The sequence below is a fragment of the Meleagris gallopavo genome, chromosome 1, assembly GCF_905368555.1.
Source record: "Meleagris gallopavo chromosome 1, MGAL_WU_HG_1.1, whole genome shotgun sequence".
NCBI lineage: Eukaryota > Metazoa > Chordata > Aves > Galliformes > Phasianidae > Meleagris > Meleagris gallopavo.
In genome coordinates, this window is record NC_139404.1 from 42,872,945 (window position 1) to 42,900,174 (window position 27,230).

At 42.1% G+C, this 27,230-nt stretch overlaps 1 protein-coding gene and 1 long non-coding RNA gene across 5 annotated transcripts in view; one reads left to right on the forward strand and one right to left on the reverse strand.

Moving 5' to 3' along the window:
* ATP2B1 (ATPase plasma membrane Ca2+ transporting 1) overlaps positions 1 to 2,804 on the reverse strand; it is a 64,065-nt gene extending 61,261 nt beyond the window's left edge. For 2 of the 4 annotated variants that reach the window (XM_085222691.1, XM_085222671.1), the window contains exon 1: positions 2,471 to 2,601. The gene's annotated coding sequence lies outside the window, so the exon portion shown is untranslated. Of the gene's footprint in view, positions 1 to 2,186; positions 2,333 to 2,470; positions 2,602 to 2,664 lie in introns of those variants that run through there. The other 2 variants (XM_085222683.1, XM_085222674.1) reach the window with 2 other exon arrangements.
* A 167-nt stretch (positions 2,805 to 2,971) lies between these two features.
* Positions 2,972 to 11,046, forward strand: LOC146545267 (uncharacterized). Its single transcript, XR_014882997.1, has 2 exons — positions 2,972 to 3,353; positions 5,762 to 11,046. It is a non-coding gene; the product is annotated as an uncharacterized LOC146545267 (long non-coding RNA).
* Positions 11,047 to 27,230: the final 16,184 nt, after the last annotated feature.

The following is a 27,230-nucleotide window of genomic DNA, read 5'->3' on the forward strand; positions in this document are numbered from 1 at the left end:
CAAGTACATTTATCTCGCCTCAATGTCTTCATCTTATGGCTGTTTCTTCCAATTTGCCATACTCTTTTTTTTCTGAATAAACTCAGTTAAAAGAAAAATAATAATAATAACAGACCATTATGATGGTGAGCTGCAAGGTATTTACCAGCCCCTCAGCCTTCTGTTCAGCTCCTACAGCTTGGTTGAGAGGGTACCAACATCAACAGCTGACAGAAGTCCTCTGTACTGCGGTACAGGAAAGGGCCACTCTCTAGATGAGATCCCAGCATTAGACAGTGGAGTGTTTCAATTGGCAGAATCTATCACAGGTCACGAGCTGTGTGTGGTGCAAGTGGGGACCCTTTGCTTATGCCATTATCTGTATGCAACACGACATCATAAGAAACCAAGACCCGCATCTGAACCCATGCTAAAGCGACACTGTCTGCTGTGTGCTTGAAATTCCCAAGCACAATGTCTGCTTAATATGCAGTACTGAGTCACCGCATGCATGCATACAGAGTGCAGCCACACTGCCAACACAATTACCTTCCCCTTGTGCCGTTCTAATGCCCCGCATCATAGGCAGCACTCTTTTTTGAATGAATCGAAGTAGTAGCCCTGCATTCAGCACCAAGACAGCAGTACCGATTGAGAAAACCTGCACGTGCCTGTAGGAACACAGGATCCTTGTTTTCTTCAAACCACTCCACCTGGGTGGGCAATCGTAATAAACAGAACAGCGACAAATGGAACAACCCAACAACGCTCTTCCAGACCAGAAATTTTACATTTAAGCGCATGAATTTTTCCCTGACTGAATTCAGTGACCACTTTTTCCACTGACACTAGGAGAGTTTCCATTCATTATGCCATAAGTATTGCAGTTCTAGTACATTGGAAGCCATTCCTGCCAACAGAGTCCACAGTTTAAAGACAGACGAATTTACTTCTGTTAAGAATTCCTTATTTGTGGTGTTCGGAACATATCCTTGATAAGGTCCAACGTATGGAAAGAGAAATAAATCACACCGGCCATAGGCAGAGCTCCCACCCTGTGACATACTGTGCCACGAGCCGAGGGCTGCTAGGTTTACCGAATCAACGTCTTCTTATCCACCTAAAAACACCATCCGGACCTCAACTCCTCAGGACCCTCGGGCATTAAGGATGCAGCACCTTTGGACTTGGTGGGGCTTTCTACAGACACACCGCAGCCTCCCCCCGCAGGCTGTCAGTGGCGAATGATGCCAGGAGAGCTCGGCCGGGACCCGCTGCCGGCAGGGACGTGCCCTGCATGTCCCCAGGCCCGTCCCCCCCACCGGCGCTACGATGCACACCCGCGCCGGGAACGCTCCCTGAGCGAGCCGGGTAGCGAGGCACAGCGCACCGCCAGCAGTCTGCCAGACCGCGAGATGGAAAGCCCATCGCGTGCATTTTACACAGCTACCAACACCGCACAGAACAGATATTTCCTGTGTTAAGAAAAACGCGAAAAAAAAAAAAAAAAAAAAAAAAAAAAAAAAAAAAAAAAAGCCCTCGAAGATTTGCTGCTGCTCATCATCCTTCCCTTCTCTTTCCATTCATTTATAAAAACGAAAGGGAAAAATGCCCGGCCAACGACCGCGGATCGCGGCGGCCCCGCTCGGTACCACCTTCCACCCGGGGGCTGAGCGCCGCGGCCCGCTCCCGCCCGCCGCTGCTCAGAGCCCCAACGCGGCTCTACAGCGGCACTCGGAGGAGCGCTCCTCACGGACCCGCGGCCGCTCCACCACCGCTGCTCCGGGCCTCACGTGGTGCCCATCCAAAGGTTACTCGCACGGCGCGGGGCGCTCCGGCCGTGGCGCGCTCCCACCGTCCGCGATGCGCCGCTCCGCGCTCCATCCCCGCCTCCCTCCCGGGGTGCGGCAGCGCGGGGCTCGCACAGCCGCTCCCCCCGGCCGCCACCTTAATCCGCGCGAGGCCGTGCGGGGCAGCTCCCGCTCGGCCCCGCATCCGCTGCCCTCAAGGTCACGCCGCGCCGCGCGCTCCGGTTACCTCTTGCGGAGCGCAGCGGGAGGCACGCGGCACCCCGGCCCCGCGGCCCCCGCCCCGCCGAGCCCCTGCACCTGCCGGCGCGCCACTGCGGAGAGAGCGGCGGAGCAGAGCCGTGCGAACGGAGCCCATCCGAGGCGCCCCGGCAACCACCGCCCGCCCGCCGCGCTTACCTCAGGGCCGCCCCCGCCGCCGGTCGGGACGAGGCGCCCGTGAAGCTGCCCCTGCCCCTGCCGCCGCCCGTCGAGCGCCAGGTCCCCGCGCCGCGCCGCCCCCGCCCTGCGGCCGCGGGAGGGAGGGAGCGGGGAGGGGAAGGGGCGGGGGCGCGGGACCGAATTGGGGAGGGAGGGAGGGGCGGGGAGGGGGCACCGGCGCGGAGGGAGGAGGAGGGGGAATGCGAGGAGGAGGAGAAGGAAGGGGGGGCTCGGGCCGCTCCGCCGGCCGCGGCCGGACTCACCCTCCGGCGGCGCTCCGGGGCCGCCGCCCGCTTCGTGCCGCACGCACCGGGCAGCGCCGAGCGCGCCGCGGAGCCCGAGCCCCGCACAGCGACCGCTACAGGAGCCGGGAGGGGCGGAGCGGAGCCGAGCGGGGCGGGGCCGGGCCGAGCGCGCCTCCCGCCCACTCGCCTCCCTCCCGCCCGCGGCCGCTCACCCTCTGCTGCCGCTGCCCGCCGCGCCCCTCGCCGCCCGCCCGTCACGTGGCGGTGCCCCTCGCGCGGTCGCCCGAGGGGGTCCCGATGTGCGGCGCCCTCGGGGGGCGGGAGAGGACGCGCCGCGATAGGCACGGAGCCGGCGGGGGCGGAGTCCCGCGCCTCGGCCCGCCCCCACGCCGCCCTGAGTGGCGGGCGGGAGGTGACGCGCTTGTTTCCATGACGTCGCGGGGCGGGGCTTCGGCGTTTGATGGAGCCCGGCGGGTTCCGGGGGACGGTGACTTTGCCACGAGCGGCTCCTGCGGGGCGGGGCCGGGACCGGGGACTGCCCGGGGGGCGGGGATTCCGCGGCGGCCCGCAGGGGCGGGGTAGGCCGGTCCGCCCGACCGCGGTGCGGCGGGTGACCCGGTGAGCGGGCGGCCTGACCGCGCGCGGGGCCGCCCTGCTGGCCCGCCTCTGCCGCGGGGGGCGCGGGGAGCACGGGGAGCACGGGAAGCCCGGCTCCCTGAGCGGAGGCGGGCGGGGGGCAGCGCGGCGCGGCTTTGTCCGGAGGGGAGCGGAGCCGCGCGCGGTGCAGGTGGGGCTCCCGGCCTCTTCGCTGCTCGGCTCTCGCTGCTGTCGGAGCCGGGGCTGTGGCAGCCGAGGAGTAGAGCAGCCCACCGAATCGCTGCTGCTGCTGCTGCAGCCCAAGGTACTGCAGAGACCACAGAGGGGTTAAACCACAGAATGAAGTCAGCACGAAACGGCCCACAAGGGCCGGCAGATAAATAACTCATCCTCGCTTAGGCTGTGATCGTTGCTTGCGGAGCGTCATTGTCTCCTCTCTTACCTGCATCCTCGCTACATTTTGCCTCCTGTTCCAGAGAGGCAATCAAAAGGCAGCGAGCGGCAATCCGCTCCTGCCCGTTGTGGATGTTTCTAAAAATACTGCCTTACCTCTACGTAGCTAGAGGTCAATTGAAAAATCACAATACTGAGGTAAACAATCCTGCAGACTGCTCTGTTGAGATTCTTTCTTGCGTTTCTTCCGGAAGGAGAACAAAATGATCCGAACGGACAGACCCGCGCTCCACGACGCGCTGCCGCAGCGCAGCACCGTCTTCAGCACGGAGCGATTCGCGGGGTTCCCGCGGGCAGCCGGGCGGCACTTCTCGGCGCAGCGCTGACAGACGCAGATGTGCTCTGCACAGCTCTGTCGCTGCGTTCGGGCACAGAATTAGCCTTGGTACCGCCAAGGAGGAGGTGATGTGTTTAACGCATTGCAGTTTGGGTACGTGTCTGTACCTGCTTCCTTTTGTCTGTAGGGAAGGTAGGCAGCCTGCGCTTCATTCCTCGTCTGTCGAATGGGAAGAACTCCCATCTGCTGTCTTTAGGGAAGGAAGGGATATATATATATACATATATATATCGGCATTAATCTTTGAGATGCTATTGCACTAGAATTCTCTGCATACATTTTTCATGGCACAAAATAATTATTTAATGTTCCTCTGATTTATGAGGACAGCATAAAAATATGCAACGTATTGATCGAAAGTTAAAAGAGATTCTTTCCCACTCTTTAGAACCTTTTCCGTGGGAATTTCAAAATGTTGTTTGTTTGTTGTTTTTTTTTTTTTCCAAATGAATGCACAAGCTACAACTTTCTTTATGGTTTTTGGGAGCAAATGGGCGCTCCTCCTTTCTTCTAAAGGTCAGGGCCTGTAAGTGAGTAGCAGAAAATATTCCATGTAATTTAGGTCACCAGTCTTATAAAGGAAGCAAAAAACGAGATGCACAAAGGAATATTTCTGGAAATATTTCATATAACTTTTGAGGAAACATTACCATTTCAGGAAAATTCAATGTGGTTTGCAGACAGTTTGGAAAGGCCAGGCTTGACACATCCATGACAATAGCTCATGGCCTTCCAATGATATCATACATTTTTACAGAGGCAGAAAATGTGTCACGGAGAATTTAAGTGGGTTGTCTGAATCTGATCTACTTAGCATGAGACTTTTACCAAAAAGAGCATGCTTGGATCATTATAGCCCTTGGTAAAAATTGAGCGAGACAACTAGGGTCTAAATGCTTGCACCGTGCTGATAGCTGCCTCGTAACCGTGGTTTTGGGCAAAGAGGCAGGACAAGCTTGACCCAAGAGAGTAGATACAAAGCACACAGACCTCTCCTATTCTCTGTGTGCTTCTATACTGAATTGGGTTTTGAAACCTGCTCTGCTACAGCCGATCCTCTTCAAACTGAGTCAATGCAGGAAAGAGTGAAACAAGAAAATTAAAAAAAAAAAATTTGCTTAGCTTTTTTCATCTTTTATTTGTTTCATGAAACCACAGAGCATGGAAAAGGTAGGAGACGTTTTATGTGCAAGCATGAAGAAACCAATGTTAAAAGAATTCCCCGGGTCTACAGAGCCCAAGCACCAGCAAGGTTTATCGTAGTCAGCCTTCGCAGACCACCCAGACCAGGACCCTGCCTCGGGGCCCTCGGGGCCATGGAGGCCGCTTCTCATCATCCTCCCGGCACTCCGCATCCCAACGGATTGCTGTTTCCTGTTGCTACGAGGTTAAGCAACAATTTGATTACAAGCAATTCCCCTTTCTTTCATCTTGTGGGTGTCAACATGACCAAATTGCTCTATTGTCAGCCCATACAGCCTAGCAATCACCGTGTGAAACAAAACGAAATCACCCCATTCATCCCCACATAGCCATTGCCCCTCCCTTAGGAATGAGGCCTATCTATGAGGCCTATCTATCTGCTCCCAGTAGCATTCTTATCAGCTCCAAATTCTTTCTCTTGACTATTCAGGAACTCAGTATCCTTCATCACGCGTTTCCTGTTGTTTCCTGTTATGAATGCATCTGTTAAGTAGAAGTACTCGAAGCTTTGTGCTCTTCTCCATTTCCATCACAACGTTCTGGATTTAATTATTTTTCTTTTACGTTCTTCTATTGCCTTATTTAGAGGGCGAAAGATTTCACGGAAGTAAAAAAAGGAATGTGAAAAAGAACAGCTATTGCACAAATGTCTTATTCACGTACGCTCTATCTGAAACATATCAGACTTTGTGCATTGTACATTTACATGTTCTTTCCAGGTGCTGCCACAACAGAGCAACATCACAGAGAAAACACTTCACAGACAAAGGTGCAAAAGCTACATGCAAAGAAAAAAAGCCACGAAGTATAAAATCCTACAATTGATGGGGAGTCTGACCCACTGAAGTACTTGGATCAGGCATGGGAGAGAAAAATAGAGCACGGTGGAAAAACTGCTATAAAGACAATAAAATAAGATGTTTGAGAAGCTTTTCATGATAAAGCATAAAAAAAAAAAAATGGAGTATGGATGTGATGAGACAATATGATCATGGTTGCCTTCTAGACAGTGAGAAATGTCCGATGAGTGAGTGTGTGCTATTAGTCTGCAAATTATCTGCTAGCAGAGCTCAAAAATGCATATAGTGAGCACCCAGCTACTCTACTGTGAGGACATTTCCTATGTAGTACTTCCCCAGTTTGGAGCAATCCTCTTTACTTTCTCCCCCATGGCAAAATCACTTGAATTCCTAAAAGATGGAAAAAGACCCAGGCAAGCTGGCCCTGGAAACATTTTGGTCCAGTGGAAGAGAAGGATTTGTTAAAAATCACACTGCTGTAGCTCATCTGGGCCTGCTGTTGATCTGTGCCAGTATGGATATGGATTTGTCAGGCCGCTCACGTGGCAGGCACCAAGACTCGAAATGTGGGAGTATCCATTATAGCTAGGAAGGTGCAAGAGAGCTTTTGAAGGGCTCATGTGTAATGCCACAACGAAATAATCTTCCTTCCTTTTTTTTTTTTTTTTTTTTTCTTGTTGCAGATGTTTTAAGGTGTGTTGCTTTGTAAGCTGTGTTCTTATCTTTAAGAGCATATGGTCAGCCGATGTTTGTGAGGCTCCATTGAGTTCACTCATTTTGTGGGTCTGTTCCAATTCATGCTGACTGAATATCTGGTTCATAAATTGCAATGTTGTTATATGCTGCTCTGTGATCAAATGACAAGTATTTTGTTTATTTTTCTTTCCTTCTACCCCCAAAGATAAGAAGCAACATGGTTAACCAAGCTGTCTCTCTCTGAGGCTAACAACAACATCACTGACCAGCCTGAGTCACACTCCTGACTCACAGAAATTAGTTTTAGGAAGAGTAAATATAGCCCCTCCTCTCTCTCATCAGTGCCGAGTAACTGTCTTGAGTAGAACAAAAAATTGTCCCTTAGTAATGCTGCTTCAAAGTCCTTTGGATAAGACAAGATAATTCAGTTAAGCCTCGCGTTCCTTTGGCAAACATTCTTATTTCTGCCTCTTGGCGATTGTTCAAGATGGTTTTGAAACATTTAAGAGTCATTAGAGCTAATAGCTACCACTCTGAATTTCCTTCAAGGAGGAGTATCAGAGAAATGCACCACCTTATTACCACTACCTTAATCAAGAATTAATCACTCTAGTGAGAAACAATGACCGGAACATACTTGAATTAATTATTTGCTTTCTTTGTTGACATTTTCAGCTCTGAATCATCTTACCTGTTCTTAAGATACTAACAAAAATCTCCAACCAACCTAAAACTGTATTTTTTAAATATTAATAAGGACTTATCTTACATTCATAGTTTAAAACTGGATTTAGCCTTATAAGACTTGTTTGAGAATAAGTGTGTTTTCAGATTATATAGTATTATAAATTATATTAAAAGTGTTACATAAAATGTTTGTGTTAGTGTATATGTAAGTCTAAGTATCCTCAGAAAATTAGATTATAGGTAAAAAAAAATAGTAAAGTCTTAACGAAGGCATTGTCTTTAATTATCAGATAATACTGCAGCTATGAATGCAAAGTGGAGTAGGAACAAAATTCCACAAATAAATTAGTGTTGCTAATTAGCTTATAAACCAGAAGAAAATTAAATGAGTGCTTGTGACAACAGCTATATTTCTGTTTTGTATTAGCAGAAAAAAATCGATAGGATTTTCCTCTGCCTAAGTTTCCTTTTGTCAGTTGGATAACATGGCAGCTCTGTAGTGAACCACCAGAGTTTAAATGTATTGTGTTATGGACGCATCTAGTAATAGGTTTACTGTAGGCTGCTTTCAGGCTGCAGCATGATATACAGCAGTACAGGCAATTTGGTTTAAGACAAAGGTGAATTAAAGGATACAAAAAATCTTTTGTACATGTTGGCAGAACAAAATTTTTGTTCTTTTCAGCTTGGACTGATTCTGTAAAAGCTGTACATACTTAGTGCTCACTAAAACTGACACACTTAGGTTACTAAAAAATACCTTGGATAACCAAAAGGGATTTCAAAATTAATCTCCAGAAAAATCTTGTTTATCTTTTGTGTTTAACCCAAAACAACTCAGCTCAGTGTTAACCACAATCAAGTCCCTTTCACTGTGGTCATGGCACCTTTCACATTCGAGACCCCAAGACCTAGCACCTGTATTGGACTGCAAGTCATGCAGAGAGTAGACTACCAGAATACCACAGAGGGCCCATGGCTAATCTCTCAGACTCTATTTAGCAGTAAATGTATGAGGTACCCTTTATGGCATATGTAATGGTCTTTAGAATTCTTAAGGGTTAGCGATTATCCATTGGTCCAAACCACCTGGGAAACACTATCCTAGTACATTTGTGCATGTTTCAGTTATATAAGTTGAAAACAATATTATGAATGAACTCTTAATTAATGAGTGCCTGCGGAGTACCTGCTCCACAGGTAACTGCAGAAGTACTTCTTACGGAACCAGAGCTCATGCCTGAAACCATCTCTCTCCAGCATCTGCTCTGGTCTAAGACTAGTTGAGGGGATGGGGATGATTGAAGTGTTCATGCTTGTTTACTGTATGTAGGGGAAAATGCAGAGGTGAACCAATCAAGGACTCAATCACACAGTACAGTTTCCAAAACAGATGAGGTAATTTGGGATCATCTGGAGATCTTTCATTAGGACATTCCTGACCTCATGTTAAAGTGCTGAACCATACCGTCCCCTGCCCCCCTCCCTCTCCTTTGGTACTTTGCATAAATCCCTTTGTCTCTTTTCCCTTTAAGTACGGTGTCATTCACTTTTTCTTCAGTTTAGCTGATATTTGGCAAGTTAACAGCTTTCTCACACTTCCTCTCAAATCAATCCAAAACCAAGAACATCCGGTGGACCTCACACTTCAGGTGGTGAATATTGTTGTTCTGTAGTATTTCTTCCCTTAACATTTGGGTTGGAATTGTTCATCTTCACACAGACATCTTAAAGAGACACATCCAGATTTGTACTAGCAACCCAAGGGTTCCTTTTATAGTCGATGGTGAGAAGCAGTAACCTCCAGAAAGCAGTATTTGTCATTATAAGATTTATGTTTAGTATATTTCTGCAGTTGCCTATACTTTCCTTTTAATTCTGGAGATGAACAAGAGTCAGTAGTTAAAGTTTTAATGTCTAACTCCCAAATGGTTAGAAATAGGTAAAAAAGATGGAGTGCTCTTTCAGACTGCATGGTTTTATGAACCTCCACAGTCTACCAGCCATTACTTTTAAATGGCCTCTGATCTGGGCAGTGTGTGCTGAGATAAAAATAGAAAGATACAGCATTAGGCAGGGCAGCTTGTAAAACAATCATTTGTCAGTGATTTTTAATTAATTAAACTTTTGCTAGCAGCTTTCAGTAATTAAAGCACTGAGACTTGAATTGAGGTGAATAGTCCTTGCAGGGTAAAGGCCACAGTCCTGAGTAATGACGTAAATGAGGTATGTCTGATTCTTGTAGAGCTGTCTATAGCAAAAGGGATGTTCACAGGCTTTCACAACATGGCTGCTGGCTTCAATTCCACCAAGATGTGAGGAGGTACTTCCGAGTGACCAGTTTATCCTGAACTCCCATGAGATTGTAAGCTTTGTTGCAAGACCAGTGAGACATAGGAGGAAACTGTGGGTCCCATAATGAGCACAGTGCATGGAGTTTCTTAAGATGAGAGTTACAGTGTGGAAATTCCAGCCTGTGTTTTGAATGACACTGGGATGTCAGTGACATTGTAATGTAAGCTCTGATGCATCTAATCACTGAATGCTTGTCTGCCTCCCAACTTTATGCGGTTTTATTGAAGAATGTGGTGCCCTGCAGTGAAATGTTAGCACTCAAAAAAGGCATCAAGGATCCCCTTCAAAGATAGGGTGTGTTTGTATAAATAAATACAAAAAAAAAAAAAAAAGAGAGAGAAATTGTTTTAAAAGGAATCTCTAGTCTAAAAATATGTCTAGAAAATACTCCAAACTAGTATTATACTTAGGTAAAATAATAATACTTTAAAAAATGATAGGCCAACAGTAAAATGCTTGTAAAATCTGTTGATGTTAGAAAATCCAGTTTGTTACTTAACATTTAATTGTTGCTTTCCTCATTACCGTTCCTTGCCTCAAACATGTTCCCATCCATTTTAACTTGTTCTAGGAACACAAACAAAAATACATTTTAGAAAACTGCTAGCAATGGAAAGCAATGGATGTAAAAGCATGAGAAATTTAATCAGATTTAATTAAGAAGTCTAATGTCAAAATGCAGATAGTGTCATTGTAGGTGCTTTATTTTATTTTTTGACCCCACTCTTTTCCCCTTTTTCTAAGTTAGTTTAAGAAGCCTACATGAAACATTAAGTTGGCAGAAAAGTAAAGCTAAGATGAAGTACATCTCTTAAGTTTCTATTGCCAGAAGATTCAGAAAATGAGCTGCAATGTTACCACGGCACTTTTGGTGTGTGGGGAGGGTTCATTCTTGGTATAACACAAGATAGGTAAGAACACAAATCATTTTTATCTTTCCCTCACATTTTTTTGCTAATAGTTGAAGGGTAGGTGTTTTTAATAGTGTACTATAACAGTTCTATTTTCTCCTTCAATGTGTTCCACTTTATTTTACTTTTTTTTGTATTACGATTGAGGCTATACAAAAGCGAGTAAAATAATATGAAAGGAATCAGTGAGTATATATTTCATAGCTGTGACAGATGAGGGTTTTTTATTAGTTTGCAAGCTGTAAGTAGAAACGTGTATGTAGATTAAGTTAAACTTCTGCATGCCTTTGCAGGTTTAGGACACAAATTGCCTAAAGGAACTCATGAAAATGAAATATATTACTTGAATTGTATGAGGGAGTTTCTGTATCTCTCTCAGTGTAGTCATTGTTTTCCATTTGCAATATTAAAAAGCATTTGCCAGAACTCCAGCCTGTTCCCTTGAAAATTTAAACATGTGCACTTATTTTCTGCTGTTAGGAGACTAAGAATGTTTTTTTTCCTTAATATATTTCAACATTATTGCACTCCTGAAATAAATCAAGGAATATCTGATCTGAAGCCTCAAAGCGTATGTTATTTTCAGCAGGGTTACAAGAATCAGCAAGTATTCCTACAATAGAAATCACTGGGTAGGTCCCATTTATTTTTTTGTTCGTGCTTTTATCTGTGGCAACCATGGGGAACGGATCAACTACTGTGCTTGTTCACTCCTTTCAGGAAGTGAAAGAGGGAGAGAGGAAGAAAGAAAAGTCAGAGTCTTGGTTCTACACATCCCAACCACTTTGTATGTATGTTGGCTTGTTTCAGTAGAAAGATATTTATAAACTCCTAAGAGTAAGGAGAAATCAGAGAGGAATGGATCTCAAGCATGAGCCTCTATGTGAATGAATTGTAGGTGTTCATCACAGGCTGATGCACCCATCTTCTGTTTTCAGGGCTGTCTTCAAACATAATCAACCTACAGAAATAAAAAACTGAGCACAAACCTGGAAATAATGAATCACATAAACCACATTCACCTACATTCAAATTACATTTATCTATATTTTGAGCCATCAGTTATATAAGGCATAATAAACCAAAATTTATTTAATTTATGATTCATATATTTTTATTAGTATTTAGGGCAAATCTTGCATTTTTATTCCTGAATTTGCATACATATCAATGGCATGGTCAATTTCAACTTGGCTTTAGTCAAGGAGTTATTTTATTGTTTTTGTTTTTAAACATGATTCATGAGGTTTCTCTACACTTCTTATACAATACTTTTTCCTTCCTGAGAGTGCCTATTTGTTCTCTATTTTTGGCTTGCTTCTCCATTGTTATCTCTAGATTATATATGTGCATACTATATGTAGGTACATATAGTTGATGACTGCAGGATCTATTTAGTTAATAAAACTATTTTAGAATAGTTAAGATATTTTGCTATTTATTTAATGTCATTTGTTTTTAATACAGAAGAAATAAAATGTAATTGGTGCTTTCATTATATGATTCTACAGTGTTCCCATGGTGTGATACATGCAATGTGTTAAATATTATTTATCTGATTGCAAAGCCAAAATAAGTTTAAAAAATAATTAGGTTTGCCTGTAAATGCAGAATTTTCATCTTATAAAAATCAGGTGCAAGTGGTTGGAGGAAATATTTGTGTAATCTGTGAAGGACTGTTGAAGGTTCACGTGAATACAGATGAGCTAGAGTTATGTTCATGGACATTTATAAGACACTATGATAACATTGTATTGTGACTAAAAAGGAGACAGCCTTCTAATAAGCTGTCAGTACAATAATTTTTAGAATAACTGATTCACCAAGTACTAAACAATACTGGCTTGGTAGACGTATGGATAAAATGCTATTGTCACAAAATGAGAATGGTTAGTCAAGCTTCTAACAGTCTGAAGGAAACAGCTGGGAGAAAGGTATCCTCCTTTTATTCTTGTCTTCCCTGGTATTTGCTTTCCTTCATAGTTTATATATATCCTAAACCTAACAATAGGTTTCACACTGCTTTGAGTAGTAGATGATATAGTGAAAGAATACATATATCAACAATGTGTTAGAGCAATTTGTTGTCTATATTTTAAAATGTCTGATTTCCTTAATAAAATTTGCCATCTTTATTTTTAAAGATAAGATCTAATCTATGATGATAAATTTATCATATTTTATTGCATTATAAGTTTCCTATATTGTTCATTCATTAAATCTCATTTTACAAGATAATAACAGGGATATGTTTTTATGAATATACTTCGATATAATTGCTACTTCCTATTTAATGATAGTAATACCTTGCAATTAAAAAATTTGCTTTACCCATACAATAGGTTTCTATGATGTATTATATGCCTTTACTTTTGTCCATTGCCAATTCTTAGGTGGAACTACTTGCCTTTTCATCACACACCTTTTTTTTTCCGCTTATTTAATGGACTCGTATGTGTTCTTCTGAACTCTGAATATTTCTTGTCAGATTTGCAGTGTTTAAGACAACTGATTTCTTGGGTGATGTCCCTTGGAAAAGAAGAACATAGAAGAAAAGATTGTTGCCTCTGAAGAGCTGAATGGGAAATTGCCTTTCATAGCCATTATAAACCTCTGCAGGATATCGTTCAGTGAGTGCTAGATTGTTTGTGGTATTGGGAAATTGGTAGTAGGGAAAAATAAGATTTAAAAAAGCATGAAGTTTAAAATCTCAGAAGTGTAGATCCTGTATCTATCTGGGACATATGAAAGGAATAGACTACATTGTGCTTCAACTTGTCTCTTCTGAAAAATTCCTCTGCTACAGGTCAGAAGTAAAACCAGCCTCTATTTGACCATACCAATTGGCTTACGAGCACATATTTATAAATCACTTATTCTTTTACTTGCGCCTATTCATATTCATTGTTTTTAGAAGCTGACATGCAGTAACCAACAGCATAGCTTGAAATCCTAATACCTAAGCCAGCTTCTTAAATAAGTTTTTCTGCCTTTTGTTCATTTTTTACATCAAAATGCTGTATATTACATCCAGACTTTGGTAAAGTAAGGCAGGACTTCAGCCAAATGGCCTGTGAGTAAGGCAGAAACATTTTTTATTTTCTAGGGCAATTAATTAGACAACCACACTGTCACTCCCACACTTAAATTAATCTCCATATGTTCAGTTATCATAGGAAAAAATAAATGAAAGAAGAAGCTGAAAGAAAAACTCACAGACACATCTCTGCAGTATTTTTTCAAACACTTAAATTTCTGTCAGCATATTGGAGATTCATAACCTCATTATTACATGATTAACTAATCAGCACACATGACTTCCACACAAACAATATCTCTGTCAATTTTCATCCTATATTTAAAATAGAGCAAAAAAAAAAAAAAAAAAAAAAAAAGCCTTGTTCAAGAGATGCCTGTATTTATTTTACATGCAGTTCAGGACAGTAACTATTTAGTGGTGAAATACTATTTCTAACTTAAATAGCTCTTCTCAAGGTATTTGTTTTGTGATATAGTCTCGAATTAATTTTGTTTCTTGTCTCCTTTGCTTTCTAATTTTGGGGAAAAAAAAAAACAACAACACAGACTAACACTTTCTCAGACATTTTACAGAATTACCTGAGTTCTAATGTGACTCGATGGGAACCTTTTTAGATTACCCTTTTTTTTTTTTTTTTTTTTAAGTTTAGTATCTTTTCCGATTGATATATTTTCCCAGGTTAAAAAAAAATAAGAAGAAAAACACATATGAGCCACTGAGGTGCTTTTAACATTTGAAGAGTTAACATCTTGCAGCTAGTGAAACGTGGGAATGTATCCTCTAACAGCTGATGCATCTCTGGCCTGAGAAAATTGAGAGTTTTCTATTTAGCATTCCTATGTTTTAAAACACATTACAAATGTTCCCAGGCCAAAGCTTCAGCTCTTGCTCCAGCATATTGACTACACAAGGCACAGGTTGGTGATTTGATACAGGGGTTTGCACCCCACTGCACAGGCACAAGCCATTGGTGCTGGGATGCACAGCCAAGAAGTGACAGACTCATCCCTCTTTTAGTGCATTGCATGCCAGCTTTTTGGATGCTTACTGCATAGCTCAGGATGTGATAAGGAGCTTTCTTGGCTTAAGAAAGAATGAAGAAATCCTTGACTTCAGCTCCTTCTGACCCTATGCTGCAACTGTTGAATCTCATCAGTACCATCATTCACAGCTCTATAGCATTTCAAGGTGCAGCAGGTACTCAAAGCCCATAGTCTTAGAAGAAAGTTGCTAACCACTGTGGTTTTACAGCCTCAGTAAGCACAACCAAAATAGAGGAGGAAAGGATTCAAACCTTTACGTAAAGGTTTGCATGAAATGCCCTATCTACACACTTCCTATCTCTAAGGCTTCATTTTCTGTGCCCTTCCTGTCTTTAAGACTTCTCTTTTAAATTTTGCATTTTCTTGACTCTCAGAATCACATTGCTTAGTTTGTTCAGAGTTGTCTCTCAGCCACTGCCTACATGCTCACTTTTTTGATTCCAGTTGGGTTATTTTCCATGTACTGCTTTAGAAATATCTGTTTAGTTATAGTCACACCCATACTTTTTTAAATCATGTTTTTCTTTCTTTTTTTTCTGAGGGAATTAGAGAAGGAAGTTGGATTTTAATCAGTTATATTCATAAGTAGAAGGCCTTTATTTTTCTTATTTACCTGCCTTTCTCCCTTTCATCCATATTTCGCTCATTCTATCGTTATCTGTCCATAGAACCAGTAGGGAGAAAGAGAAAGCCACTGTGAGATTCATAGAATCATAGAATGGTTTGGGTTGGAAGCGACCTGTAAGATCATCTAGTTCCAAACCCCCTGCTATAGGCAGGGACACTTCTCACCAGACCAGGCTGGTAAAAGCCCCATCCAGCCTGGCCTCGAACACCACCTGTTTGGAAGAATCTACAACTTCTCTGGGAATTTGTCTTCTCTGTTCCAGTGTCTCATGACACAAACCATTGACACACTCACAGTGAAGAATTTCTTCCTAATATCTAGTCTAAATCTATCCTGTGACCATCCAGCCAATTCTTCATCCAGCGAGTGATTCATCCATCAAATCTATTTTTCTCCACTTTGGAGACCAGGGTGTCATGCAGGACAGTGTCAAATGCTTTGTACAAGTCCAGGTAGATGACATCAGCTGCTCTTCCTTTATCCATTGCTGCTGTAACTCCATCATAAAAGGCCACCAGATTTGTCAGGCATGACTTTCCCTTGGTGAAGCCATGTTGGTTATCACCAATCACCTCATCTTTTTTTTCCCTGTGCCTTATTAGGGCTCTCAGAAGGATCTGCTCCATGATCTTGCAACGCGCATAGGTGAAACTGAGTGGTCTGTAGTTCTCTGGATCTTCTTTTTTTGTATTCTTGAAAATGGGGGCTATGTTTTCCCTTTTCCAGACAGTGGGAACTTCATCAGACTGCCATGATCTTTCAAATATGATGGGTTGTGGCTTGGTAACTTCACCAACTGGTTCCCTCAGAACCTGTGGATGGATCTCACTGAGTTCTTCACTGCTGCTTCCAGCTCCTTGCAGTCGCTCTTGGTATTCTTCAGGTTGCTCACAGCTGTGTCACTGGTGCCTATGTGAAACAGCAGCAGCAGATAGTAGTCTGTGGGATGTACAAAGTCTGGCAGCCTCTTGTTACATCCTTGGTGCAGACGCCTGGTAAGCAGAAGACCTCTGTAAATAGTGGATCAGGGTGATGAATGGTTGCCTCTGTAACCCTCGGAAGACAATCACACACCACTATCACCAATTGCTTTTTCATAGTTGTGGTAGTTGTTTTGCAGTTGGGAGCTAGTCTGGCTTCCTTACTTAGTTCTGATGACTTCGGTGTTACCATTTCATTTTTCACCTCAGTCTCCAGAACTACTTCATGTTTCTGCAGAAGAACCTCAGGCTTTGAGGCTGTACTTCCTCCTGTTAGTCTTTCTCATGGCAAATTTTCATCTCTGTTGGCTTCCCCTCTAACTGAATGTGCCAGTGGGGGAGCTTGGGGCTGTTCCAGATTCCTGAATTCATTGTAACTATATAACTAGACATTACAAGAATTGTCCTTCTGTATAAGAGCAAATAGGAGTTTAGTGAGAAAATTTCCATGGAAACAATAGTCTAGTGACAGTGAAAAATATTTTTCAACACAATGTGCTAAAAATAACTTCACAAATAACTTTACAAAATTGGACAATTTTTTATTGATAGCACAGGAGCCAAAGCCACTGTATTTTTCATCTAGAGGATTATATGGCTCATTCTGAGTTCTGCATCCCTAATTCTTGAATAGGATATCTATGTGTTTGCAATCCTGCTTTTTTAGGCCTATTCTGAAGTTATATATTCTTATTCATCTAGGTACGGTTATTACAAAGCAAAATGAGCTACACTGGGTGCTCAGTTGTTTGCCACTTCCCAAGTCCTTCTGCTTTTGCTACTTTACAGCCATGCTGAGATTAATTATCGGAGAAAAGAGCAAGGAACGTCTTGGTTGTGCACATTCTTTGTCATTGCAAAAGAGTGATGTCTTCTACCCTTCCTACAATTTTGCAAGAAAGTGAGGTTGATAGGCAGTTTCTCTGCAAGGTGCAATAGAACAGCTAAATTTCTCCTTTGTGAGCACCGCCACTGCACAGCATACGATGCTTGCTATATCAGCAGACTTATGAAATTCCCCTTGGGATCCCAGTTTTATGTTAGCATCTCCAACGGTCTTTGTTGAGCGTGGTGTATCTGTGCACACTTCTAGCTTTTTTTTTTTTTTCCTGCTTATGTTTTTCAAACACAAATATGTCAACACATTTCTATGATGATTCTGATATCTATTTTTTGTAGTTGATTAATACTGGTTGATATTATAAAGTGTATAATATATACAAATCAGCTGCAGACTGCTACATCTGTAGCATTCTGTAAATACATCTATATACGTCTGTATTTTATCTGTAATGGCCGTATGATCATATTTTGTTTTCGCATTGTATTTCACTTTTTTCATGAACTATAATTTTGTTGGAATTATCTAGATAAGTTTTATTTAGCTAACTGCAATATCATAGTCATAGAAGGAGGAGTTCTCTTGCATGAAATGAAGTACAACTGTGCAGATCACTTGGTCAACAGATTCGTCCACAGCAGGGTTTTGCGGTCCTCTGATGGAGCTTGTCTGAAAGACAGACAGAAAGGCTTGGAAAGAAGCTAAAGAAATATATATGCTTTCTCTTTTTTGACAGCTTAGTTAAGGGGAAATTGTCTGCATGAGTGGTTTGAAGAAGAGGAAATATTCCTATCTTCTTGCTGACTGCTGGACCCTCAGGGCTTTCAAGATGAATAAGCTTAGAAGTCCTGAATTTAGATCTGCTGCTTATCAAGCAACCTCTGGCTATCTTTGTTTCCTCCTTTGAGTGAATGAAACTGTATGTTTGAAAAGGTCTCGCAGAACTTCAGTTGTTCATTCTTATTTCATATTTCTTTCTAAGTAAGGATATATTGATATTACAGAGGTGGCTGGAGCCGGATCCTACTTTGACATTGCTGGCTTGTAGGTTTGATTCTCAGGAGAAATGCTGGTAGTTGGTGTATATATATAGTCAGCAATTTGAGTAACACTCAAATTGAAAAATAATGCTTGGATTCTCTCCAGATGATGGAGAGTCCAGAACATGTCCAGAACATGGGAGTCAACACCATGCATGTTGCATGGCAATCCCTATGGCAAGATACTTTGTTAGACATTATGATGATATACAGAACAGCCTATATTTTGTGCTGTCTTCTCTGGCAACAATCTGTTCCTATATGTCTGTAAATGATTCCCAAATATGTCAGCAGGTAAAATGCCTTAAGAAATAACTTACAGAAAATTAAAGAAACTATTACAATTGAAATAAGTAAGCACTTGAATGAAACTGCTAGAACTTTGGGACTAATACACCCATACTACATAGCCTCCTCCAGCCGTAGGACAACAAAGCAAGTCTAATGCCCCTTGAATGTGAAATTCAGAAAACAATGTTTTGAGATGTAAAATGGGATATAAAATAACAAAATAATAAGAGCTTTGTCACATTTATGAAAAAAAAAAAAAAAAGAATGCTAAAGATCAGTGTATGTTTCTTCAATGTTTTGTCCAGCTGCAGAGTAAGAGTCTTATGTTTAGATCAGTGTTACTCAGAGCTGAATATCTGCAACTTATTTTTTTGATGACGGGAAAGAAAAAGCAAGCTGAACACTCAGATTCTAAAGAACAAAGTTGAGGAAAAGCACTCAAATGAAGGTTTGCCTAAGAGAACAGATTGGAGGGGGAGGATATACTCCTTATTTACAACTTTGAAGCAGAATGAACACAATAGCTGAGATCACTGAGTAGAACCAGCATAGAAGTGAAAAGAAAATGAAATCTGACAAACAGAATTTCTAGGTTAGGTAAGGACAGCATGAAGCCTTGTTTGCCATTCTCTACAGGGTTTTGTGGCTGACAGAATGTATAGGGCCACATTTATCTTGACTGTGGGAAATGCCTTTAGTCTGCTACAGGCTTTAAAACTGGACTTATGCAAACATTTTAATTAGGTACCTATGTCTTGATTAGGTGACTACATTACTGTTTTATTTGCTGTGCTTTGAAGTTTTGTTACCTACCCCAAACCTCATGCTCCTGGAATAACCTCTTTATTAAACTGATGGTGAGATCTCTTGCCTGGTGGATGGACATAAAATCTAGTTTCCCTCTATAGGGAATTAAAACCTGAAGATAACCAGTAGAGTATTATGAGTTGGGTTTTTGCATCTCTTCTGATGAAAAGTGAGGATAACAAGTAATTGTGTGGAAACATAACGTTCACCTAGGTGAGGCAACATCCAAGATGCCAACAGCCTCAGTGGATACTTGAACATCCATTGTGACCCATTCATTTTCTTCTCTGCTTGGACTGTTTCAGCTCTTCAGCTCAACAGTTCTTCTCACAAAGCACGAGGCTTTTCTCATCCCAAATTCCCATGAAGTGGAACCGACTTTCTTCTTTTATTGTAAAGAGAGGAAAAATTAATCAGGGTGGGTTTTTTGTTTGTTTGTTTGTTTGTTTTAATAGTATTCTACTATATTTTACTACTTGGGATAGGCTAGTGGTTTATCTGCTGTTAATACAAATTGTTTGTTAGCTGTTAGCTGTTTAATTCAGAAGTAGAACGATGCTGAGGGAAATGTGGGCTAACATAAAGGACTGTAAGCTCCATTAACTCTTCTCTGACTTTCTATATATTGCTTGAGTAAGATGGGTCAGACATTTCTAGAGATCTAATCCTCATGGCACAAAAAAATACTGCGAACCTGCTCCAGAGCTGCTAACAGTTGGTTTGCATCAGGTGCTGGCAGCATTTAGTGCCTTGAGGTAAACAAAGCTGACAGCATTTCAAACATTGTTATCTATGCAGGCCTAATCAATGCTGCTGCTGTCTCTGCTCTGCTTATGTTTTGGCATAAGGATAGAGGAGATGAATCAGTAAAGATTTTAGGCATTGCCATGACTTACAGGCTTCTAATTTGTTATTTTTACTGAGATCTACTCCCAGAACACCCACTCCATTTTCCCTGGACTGTCTGTGCACAGTGGGCTGCCTGTGTGGCCTGGAGGTGTAGCAGCACCTTCTAGATCCCCGTAGGAGCTGGAACATTGTGAGAAGTGCAGGATATTCTACAGTTGTGCAGGAGGTGTCATGTCATGAGCCTTGTAGGAAGTCCCTACACCATCTCAGTCTAGCCAGGAGACACTGCCACTTGTGGAGACTAGTCATGGGTTACCATCAATGATAAACACGTAATAAAAATCTGTCATACCAGCAACTGAATCTATGAGTGCTGCTCCAAAAGTAATGCCTCCCATTTTATTAAGTTGGCTCATGACATCAGAGTAGGATGGTGGTGGTGGTATGGCAATTGAGTTTGAACCTTCCTGTCAGTATTCTGTTACATGTGGTTGCTGTGTGGCAGATAGCAGCAGAGGAGCAGTCTGACAAAATGGTGTCTGACATGGAAGTGCTTATGAAGCAAAATGGATTTCTCCATGTGCAAGAAGATTACATCCATTGATATTTATTGATGCTTGTTGAACATTTATGGAGACCAAACAGGGAATGTAAGCACTGTGAAGCAGAGGGTGCTGCATTTCAGCAGTGAGGACAGTGATATGAAAGACAGGCCATGTTCCAGATGACCATACACAGCTGTCACACAGTGAAATGAACAGCACCTCCATTAGCTCATCCATACAAATCATTGGACGATGCCCAGAGAATTGTGTACAGAGCTGAATATTGATTTAAATGTGTTGGAAACAATAGTGGCAGTATTGGAATATTGCGATCTTTGCACCAGTGGATCCCACAAATGCTCACACACGAATAGAAAGTATACCTTATGCAAGTTTGCTGGCACCTACTGAACTAATATGGGGCTGAAGGTGACAGTATCCTTGCACATCATTATTGGTGACAACATGTCAAGCTGGAGTCAAAACACAGAACATGGAGTTCACTGAAGAAAAAGTTCAAGACACAGCCCTCAAGTAGGTAAAGTGATGCGCACTGTATTTTGGAATAGGAGAGAGGTGATCCTTCTGGATTTCCTCAACTCTGATCACTGTATCATGATGGTGACTATGCTGAAGGCTCAAAGTTCCAAAGTCAAGCCAGAGAATAAAGCAACCTTTCTCTTTCAACATGATAATGCCAGGCCCCATACCAGTGTGAAGAGAATGGAGCACACTGCCAAGTTTGGCTAGACTGCTCTAATACACCCAATTTGTAGTCCAGATTTGACATCTTCGGTCTTCTGTTTGGGCCAATGAAAGGTAGCTGTGAAACAGTGGGTCACCTCCAATGGTGCACATTTTTACAAATGTACCATGCAGCCTCTTGTTCATTGGTGATGAAAATGCACAGCTAATGGTGGTGACTGTGTTGAGGGATAGTGTTTTTTATTTGAGAATTTGCTCTATGAAATAGTGCTATTGTGCTCTGTATCTGTTGTATCTGTATCTGTAGTTTTCATGGAAATTGGAAATTTTAGGCATTACTTTCAGAGCAATCTACATATATAATTTTAACTTTCAGTTAAAAGTCAGTAAATTAAATTTTCTTCCTAACCTTAAGCTAGATACTGAACTGGACTATATCACCATAATCTTTTGGATCAGAACACACTTTTACAATATTGAATTGTAGATGACTCTATATGCATTAAATGTCTCACATTCTTATTTTCTGTGACATAAATCAGACTCTGGTCTTATGAATGCTAATACTTTGCACCGTAAATCACAAATACTTGATAGACCTACTGTAAAATAGAAACCATATTTTTGAGAGTCAGGGATTGGGAAAAAAATATTTGATACAAAACACAAATGGAAAAAATTACAGTTTCTTTTATTGTACCTTACATGACATAAAAATATATTTGAATATGAGATAACAAGGACATGAAGGCTCTTGGCTATTTTGGTGACATGTTGTCTTGTATTTTTTGCTATGCTTTCTTGCTTTTGATTGCCTTTTCTGAATACTGAATATTTTTAAATTCTTTTGTATTTGTCATTATTATTTTAAGTTTTTGTTTCCCATAAATTATTTCTATGTATTTCCAAATATTTTTTTGACAAAGAATTTTCATAGTGAAAACTGTAATGACTTGAGTGGGCCTCATTTTTGCTTGTCAAGTGATATTCCTAGGGAAACTCTCAGTTCACTTCAACTGGCATTTCTCCTCAAGTTTTATTGTAACATTCCTAAAAATGGAGATTCATTCTACATGGAAATTGTCTCTGACCTTTTGTATTACTACTCTGCCAAGTTCAAAGTACTGTAGATTTGTCTTTTTTCTCCTTTTATTTATTTAATTTCTTCAAGTTTTATTTGTTGCTAACTTCTCACCACCATATATGGTGTCATTGTTCACTTATTCTATGTATTTTTGTCTTCTGACTAGATTTAGTGGAATGATTGAAAACAGAAAAGTTCTAAGCATGCTTTGTGGGATCCTAAAGCAGTATTTCATTTTTGGCAACATATTGTAGGTATTATCTCAGCTGTGCTGTAAAAATACTTAATATGGATAGGAGGAAAGGAGAAGAGAAAGAGGCAAATCTTGCTTTTCCTTACATGGTAGAAGACAGACCAAGGACATGGAGAGAGGAAAAAAACAAGTCTTTTACAGCTTCTGAAAAGGTTTTGGTAAGACCACAGGGCTGTCAGCTTGCCCATCATGGAACAGAGTTGTTGGAAAACAGTGGAAAAGAAGTAGGAAAAAAGGTCACTGTTAGGTCTGGATGAATGGATGCTGCACCTGTCAAAAAATGGCCCAGTAAACTTCTCTTCTCCCCTTTCTGCTGTAGCAGTGTATCTCAGTTACCTGAGCAGTAGAATGCCTCCATGAGAAAAACTCAAAACGCCACAGAAGGTTCAAGCTAGAGTTACTGGTTTGCTCTTCTGTGCTTTGGAAAATAAAAATAAAAATAAATGAAGAGTGGTTCCAAGCACGAAGATCTTCCAAAGGTCAGCTATGGACAACACAGAACGTAAGAAGTGTTTACAAAGAGGAAAGCATGAACAAAACCTGGTTAGGTTAGAGAAGGTGCAGTGAGGTTGTGGGTCTTAAATAAAGGCTTGAAAGCAAAAAGGGTTGCTTGGCTGACAATGCATAGGAGTCTTCCTAACATAGGAAATGATAAAGATTGTAAAAGTTGAAAGAAGCAGAAAAAAAAAAGAAATGAAGAAAGAGGCCAAAAAAGGTGAGTGTAGATACACAATCACTTAAAGGTTTCCAGTTCTATTAGATCTTTATTTGTTCAGAATCCATCTCTTAAGTTATCTAAATTAGTAGTGGCTTTCTTTCTTTCTGAAATATGCTACGTGCTAAACATTAATTAAATCATATTTACATTTAAAGTCGCTAGGCAATGCCAATTTGACTCCCTTTTCCCCTATTCTAATAGTGGAAAAGAACTCAAAACTGCTTTTTTCCCATCTGTTCATGAAGCCAAAATGAACAAGAATGAGATCTGAGACTTGCTGCTTAGCACCTGAATAGCAACTCCCTTTTAGCTAGAAAAAAATACATTGATCTTAGGCTTGGCTTGGCAGGTTTTACATTTTCATTAAATATTGATAGTCAAACATCATCTTTGTTTACACTGCATGCTGCTCCCTCTAGGTCTTAAACGAGGTGGGTTTTTTTTGCACACAGTGTTGGAGCTAGGAGTTCATAACTGCTTTATTTATTGATGTGTGATGAAAGTTTATCAGTGTGTATTTGAACGATACAGATATATTCAGATTCTGTGAATGACGCTTAAAATCCATATTTTATCAGATTTCTGACCTTAGTAAATACTTTCAATTAAATTGAAATTAAATCAGATATAGTCTGATGTGATGTGGTGTAGTTGATACACCTGAGGAAGGGACACCATGCAGAGAGATAGACAGGCTTGAGCAATGGGTCCAGAACCTCATGAGGTACATCAAATCCAAGTGCAAAGTCTTGCACCTGGATCATGGCAACCCCTGATATCCATACAAGCTGATGAATGTAAGGATGGAGCACATTCCTGCTGAAAATGACTTGGGGTACTGGTGGATGGCTAGCTGGACAAGAGCCAGCAATATACATTCACAACCCAGAAAGCCAACTGTACCCGGGACTGGTTCAAAAGAAGTGTGGTCAGCAGGGCGAGGGAGGGAGGTGATCTTGCCCCTCTGCTCTGTTTTGGTGAGACCTCAACCAGAGTACTGCATTCAGATGTAGAGTCCTCAGTACAGAAGAAACATAGACCTGTTGGAGCGCATCAGATGATCCAAGGGATGAAACAGCTCCCCTACAAGGACAGGCTGAGAGAGCTGGGGCTGTTCAGCCTGGAGAAAGAAAGGCTCGGCGGAGATCTGATAGAGGACTTTCAGTATATAAAGGAGGGCTATAAGAAAGAAGGGGACAGACTTTAGCAGGATCTATTGTGATAGGACAAGAGGAAGTTTCAAAATAAAAGAGGGGAGATTTAGATTGGATGTAAGGAAGAAGGTTTTTTACAATAAGGGAGGTGAAGCACTGACACAGGTTGCCCAGAGAGGTGGTGAGTACCCTCTCCTTGGAGACATTCAAGGTCAGGCTGGGCAGGGCTCTGAGTGATCTGGCCTAGCTGTAGGTGTCCCTGTTCACTGCAGGGGAGTTGGACCAGATGACCTTTAAGTGTCCCTTCCAACTCCAATGATTCTATGAATTTATGATTCTGATAAATAATCTGCATAATCATCATGTTAGTTCTGGTCAAGGGTGAGCACAGTAAACATTAGGGGTATTAACATTTGAAACTGATTTAATCTGCCATCTTGTTCTGGTTGTACTGAATTTGTTTTCTGGTGAAACATTTTCTGGTGATTTAAATGTAAAATAACTGCCTGTCTGCATACTCCTTTATATTGATTTTCCTGTTTTCAGTAAATCAGTCCCTTTTGTTTTGTCTCAAGATTCAGGAGAGGCAGAATGAATGCTGAGATGAAACAGAGCTGTCTAGAATGAAAATATTGAAATATTGTGAAGATCAGCGAAACTCTGCTTGTGCATTTGCATTCCCAAAACAGACTTACATCCTTTCTCGTAGTCATTACAGCAAAGTGAGCAACCCACTGCTGCTGCTGCTGGCTATTGCACAAGGCATGGCAGCTGTTCCTGTAATACCTGGGTCAGATCTTGCTGGATACAGTGGAAAGTGAGGAGCTCCCTCTTACTTTCCCACACTTCTTCCAATGAAAATGCAAGAGAAAGAATTAAATCATCACTTCTTCTATTGTCAGTGATTTCAGAGCTTGTGGGAATGGAAACCATGAAATCTGCCAAATCAGCAATTCAACAAGTGGAGGTTGTGGTGCAGCAATGAAGTCGGTGTGTTGCTACATCAGCCAACTGCATGCAGAGTGGGTGGGAGTGTGCAACTGCACTGCAGATATCTGCTATGACTTAAGATGGCACCCAAAAAGTGTGACAGACATTGCATGGTGACTCTGCTCTGCTTTTTCCAAGAGCCACCTGCTCAGACCTCTTTCTGCTTCCACTCTCGCCTATAGTAATTCTGGCTCTACAAGTGCCACCTGCAGTACCAACCACTTCTATCCTACATCACTGCTATACTGCACATACTCACTTCTTACCTATGAAAAGCAGATGTCATCTGTGTGCTGAAAGGAAACTATTTGAATCAGATGTAGTCTGAAGTTAAAGAGAACCATTCAGATGCTACAGCCATAGTATCTTGATCACTCTGCTTTTTGGATGGCACGCAGACTGAGGCAGCTATCTGCTCCCTGCATGTTGCTGGACTGGATTCACAGCAGAGTCTGGTGTTGATGGCCCCCTGAACCAACTGAAGACGTTTGAGGTGCATCAAGCATGGCATTGCTAACTGGTCAGGGGAGGTGATTGTTCCGCTACACTGAAAAGTCCAGCCTCACCATGAGTACTGTATGCAGTTTTCATCACCACAGTACAAATAGGACATAAAACTGTTAGGGAATATCCACAGGGGAGTAACAAAGATGGTGACAGGTCTAGAGAAGCAGCTGAGATCGTTTGGTTTGCTTAGGCCAGAGCAGAGGAACTGAGGGGAAGCCTCGTGGCAACTGCAGCTCCTCAAATGGAACAGAGGGTCAGAGCTGAGCTCTACTCTCTGTGACAGTAACAGGGCCTGAGGGAATGGCATGGAGCTGTGTCAGGGGATGATTAGATTGGGGATTAGGGATAGGTTCTTCACTGAGGGTGGTGGGCATGGAGCAGGCTCCACAGGACAGTGGGCACAGCCCTGAACTGTCAGAGTTCAAGAAGCACCTGGACAGCACTCTCAGACATATGGCTTGGTTTTTGGGTATTCCTGTTTGGAGCCAGGAGTTGGGCCCATTGATCATTTTGAGCCCCTTCCAACTTGGGATATTCTGGAATTCTGTGATTCTAAGAGGGCAGAAACACAACTGTGCCCAAGAAAAAGAGATCTGAGCTGGAGTTCAGCAAGCCTGATGGGGTATTAAAGTTTATCAAAGGAGACTGATTTTCTCCTTCATAGAGATACTGGAGTTCAGCTAGAAGTTATGGGCTCCAGGCAGAAATTCGTCAGATTAAAACGGATGGTCTAGATTACTGTTGGGAATGTATTTGCTTTGCGGGCAGAGTCCATGTAATAATCTTCTTATAACTAGCTGTAAAGTATAAATAGACATCAGCATAATTTAAAGAAAATAAAACTAAGAACAGGCACAAACTGGAAAAACAGCCCTAAAGTCTGTAGAGCTATTCTGATGTAAATTGGCATAGGTTAGCAGTGAATCAGAAGCAATTTGTAAATACCATTTCCAAAGAAAAGAAAGCATATGGAATATTATTATCTCAAACAAAGTGTAAAGGTGAGTTACTATCTCCAGCTCATTTTGTTTATCATGGTAATGACTGCCTATGGAGTGAGGCAATTTCATAATTTTCCATGAGTGAGTTTTTCCACTGTGCCTTTTATGCCCATACATAAAAATCCAGGGTGTAACGAGGTGCTGTAAGAGGGCCGCAGGCTCAGCTGCACGGCCTCCGCACAGCCTCCCACCAGGCCGGGCTGAGCCTCACCCATGTCACCCTCACTGCTGGGAGCACATGGGGACAGAGCCTGCCTCCTGCC